Source organism: Phasianus colchicus, chromosome Z (genome assembly GCF_987193195.1).
Source record: "Phasianus colchicus chromosome Z, bPhaCol1.hap1.1, whole genome shotgun sequence".
NCBI classification, from domain to species: domain Eukaryota; kingdom Metazoa; phylum Chordata; class Aves; order Galliformes; family Phasianidae; genus Phasianus; species Phasianus colchicus.
Window position 1 is genome coordinate 49,470,399 of NC_143476.1, and position 4,151 is coordinate 49,474,549.

Here is a 4,151-nt window from a genome sequence, read left to right on the forward strand (position 1 = left end):
ATACAGTTTATTATGAATGTTAGAGCTATGTTTATTCACTTTTTTAAGAGTGATTTCCTGAACTGTGTACATATTAGGCATATTTTTTCATGTGAGAGTAACATAATAATTTAAATGTTTGATATTAAAATCTAAAACACTGATAAAAGTAAAGTATAAGAAAAAGAAACAGTATATATTTCAAAATGTTAGAATTATGATGTGTCAACAACTCACAGGCTGGTTCAGCCCAGTTTGGTGACTAGCAGGGCAAGTGAATCCACGGACCCAAGCTCCAGGAAAGGGAAAAGAGTAGGGAGATAGGCATCAAAATGAAGCAGCAACAACAATCTGAGGAGAAACAAACTAATTTACTAAATAAGGCATCAGAATGCAAGGTAACACACTATAACACTGAATAATTAGAACTGGAGATAATAAAGCAAATTATATGAGAAGGAGTGTCCAAAAACTGAAGGACTTACTCTAATGCTGAGGCGATATGCCTGGGAGCAGAGGTGAGCCAGAAGATCAGAATGGAAGCTCAGGTGATCTGTGTATGGTTTTCATCTTTTCCCTCTGAATGGAAATGGTAACAGAACAGCAGTCAGTCCTTTAGGAGATGTAATTCTTCATCTCTTCTGGGACAGGCATCTGGAACTGGAGCATTAGCTCTCTAACTCCCTGTACACTTCATGATGTTATAATGTGGAATACTGATAACCAAAAATCATAAAACCATGACAGTATGAATTTGAAAATTAGGAATAGCATATATTTCATCATTAGAAATAATTTCAAAATATTCTCTTGTAAGCCTAGCTTTATAATCATGAAAGAAGTAGCAAATATAAAACTGTCAAAAAATAATCATTAAGACTTTTGGATACAGACAAATGAAGTAATGCCTATTAATAACAAATAAAACATACAGTGTATAGAAATTTCTAAATGTATTGTCTGAAAGGGTAGAAGTGACTTCAACATCTGCAATGTCCACACCTAAGTACAGGAAAAAAGAAGAGTTGCCATCAGATATTCAGCTCAGAAGAAAGATTTGTCGTCTTACTAGGTCTTTATTGGACCTATCTTACCAGGGAGAAATATCTTTCTCTTTACAATCATGCCTTATACTGTCCTATTGATTAGAGTGACACTTGTTAAAATAAATGTTTTAAAAGTATAATTTCCTTTTTAATCTGAGTTCAGTTACTCTAAGCTCACTGAACCAAAAATTTTATGCTTGGTTGCTTTGGGGATATCAATATCAGAATGTATTAATCGGTTGCTGGGAATTTCAATGTGATGCAAGTACTATTGGTAATGAAAATTCTTGGTTTACCAACTGTAACCATTACAAACTTGTTTTCAAGTTCTCACACTTTTTTCTTTTATTCTTTTTTTCTAACTAGGTAACTGAATAACCAAGAAATACTGTGATACAACCAGAGAGATAGCAGTCTGCAGCCAGAAATAGTCTTCAAGTCTGCAGCTGAACTTAAGAAATATTGTTTTGGTTTTAACACAACTTAACCTTCATCTGCTTTGATGGACAAAATGTTTAAACACTGTTCTTAAAATAAGAACAAAGAACAACCATTTAGCCACCATTACAGTAGTATGTTTTGACTGGATTAATTAGTCTGCCCAAGCTATAAAAGGATATACATGGAGCTTATCCATTAGGAGAAGCTATAGTAAAAGTAGCTGAATGCTTACAAACTGAATAGATGACCTCTCTTTAAATCTGTAAAAGAGACAAATGTTCTCCATCTCAAAGAAAGTGTATCATAATTCCTCATCTACTCCCAGTTGGTGCTGGAGCAATTTAATTCTATTTTGTACTGATATATATAAAAGTAGGAAAAGGTTTGTTTTATAAAACAGGTATATTGGTTTAAAAAGGAAAAACACTGCCACCAAGAGAAATAAACCTGTAGTTTGTTCCTGGCTTTCAGGCTTATTTCCTAAAGCAAATTTTCTTCAGACGAATAGAAATCTTCCTCCAGACTGAGATATGCCTTCATGGTAGCTTTCTGTTTTTTTTAACGTTCATTGTATTCCCATATTCACCATTAAGAAATTTATGTTACTCTGCTTGATTTCTTAATTTCATTAAGTATAAAGTTAATTAGCTATCTCCTTCCTTGTCTGAACAAGTCATTTCTACCTTTTTTTTTTTTTTTCAGTTGCGTAAGCTTGTAGTTTTTAAGTCAAGCTGCCTGGATGGAACAGACTCTTTCATAGGTTTTCACATGCATGACAATGCGTTTGTTTACATATAAAAGCAGAATTCTTCTATATTCATGATGTAATTTTCAATTGCCTTCTCATGGCTTCCAGCTTGGTCTTTTGTCTGCATATAGGCTTTCATCAGTTGTGATAAGTTTCTCTGCAGTCTCAGAAAATAATGGTCTCTCATTATCACTGTAGTTTAAGACTTTATTTTAACACCCCTTCTCTCCTTTTCTTGTACTGTATAACTATTTATTATTGCAGTTTCATGGCTGAAAGACATAAGCCACTGAATAGTACTTTTTTTTTTGCCATTTATCTGAAATTTATACTGCATTATTAAAGGCATTATTTCTTCTCACAATGTTCTTGTTATTTAAATAGATTCCTGTGAGATTTAACTTCATGTATTGCAAAATGTCAAGGAGTTTGTGGTAATTTTTTAGCTACAACTTAAAGAAAAAATCTCCAACTCAGTCTCTCCCTATCTAGTTATCATTTGTCAGTTGACTATTTTAATCTGCCTGAAAGTTTTGATGGAAAACAGCTTTCCCTACTGGCTACTCCAGTAGTTCAGTGGTGTCAGCAAGATGCTGCAAGAGAAACTGAAAGATTACTATGAATCTCTGGACAGAGGTAATGTAAATAATGTTTTTCCCAACTTACTAGAAATCAGACAACATCTTTCACATACAATATGGTACCAGCTGTATCATAAAGTAATGGAGGTGCTAAATTTTTACTGGAGATTGATATCCAAACACAACATACAAAGAAAGAACACTCCCTTAAACATTCTTTTGGGCTTTTTGTAATTATTAACATAAATTAGAAAACAGACAAGAAAAGGTCAACAGAGATTTTTCAGATTTCAGAAAGGTCTCTCCTTCATATTTTTATCAAGGACTATGAGAAATTCCCATTTGTGAGGGGCAATATTCTATTATCATGGATCAAACACATTAGAAGACAAATGACACAAAAGGCTTAAAATGTGAGTATTTGCAATGGTACCTTCATGTCTCATACAAGATTCTGTGTAGTTCAAGGGTCTGGAAAGAGAAACATGACATAGCTTTAAATCTTTGTGTAACAAAAAGCAATTTAGACTCATTACAAATGAAATACACAATGAACTTCAGAGACAGCTTTACTGAAAATAGATGACCAGGCAAAACAATGGCAAAAGAATTGACATATCTAAATTTTGCACACTAGAGTGGGAAAAAAAAGCTGTTAGATACCTTATCAGATCATCTTGTCACCTCTGTATGCAGCATAATGATTTTTTTTCCTGTGTTCCATCTACAAAATAAAAACAAATGAAAAATGCAACATTATTTTACACAGAATGGCACAGTGATGGAGTATGTCATGTTCTTTTATTTAAATCAACAGTTCAAGAATTGATTTAAAATAAGTGCTTTTAAAACTTCACCTGTAATTAGCTGTTGAATATTACTGACAAGTTGCAAATTACAGAAATCTGAACACTAGCAAATTGTACAAAAAGGGATTTGATATTTGAACATCACAAATAACCATTCTTATTAATGTAAGTCTTCTGCCAAGCACTGATTGGCAGCAACAGTGCTTTAAGTGCTTTATTGATGGAGTTAGCTTTAAGGGATCTTTATTAAATTATGCAAACAACAGTGGGTAAAGCCACCATAACTGAAAACATTATGTTTCCCAATGTGTAAATTACACCACAGACAGTATAATGTAAGGCAATACTTCAGTATTCAAAGCTGAGGGTAAATAGGTTTCAACATACCAGGAAGGGAAGAAAAAAAACAAAAAACAAAAAAGATATGAAAAGCATTTTATTTTTATAAAGAAGAGAATGAACATATTATACTGATTTGAATATACCACACATAAGATGATATTCCCACCCTAGAATATATTTCCTTATCCTCCAAACATGCTTGAAC

General features: G+C 32.9%; 1 long non-coding RNA gene across 1 annotated transcript; it reads right to left on the minus strand.

Moving 5' to 3' along the window:
• Nucleotides 1–268: 268 nt before the first annotated feature.
• Nucleotides 269–3,517, minus strand: LOC149912970 (uncharacterized). The gene is made up of 3 exons (XR_016461724.1): nucleotides 3,459–3,517; nucleotides 3,229–3,266; nucleotides 269–558 (listed from the first exon to the last, which is right to left on the minus strand). It is a non-coding gene; the product is annotated as an uncharacterized LOC149912970 (long non-coding RNA).
• Between the last annotated feature and the right edge of the window lie 634 nt (nucleotides 3,518–4,151).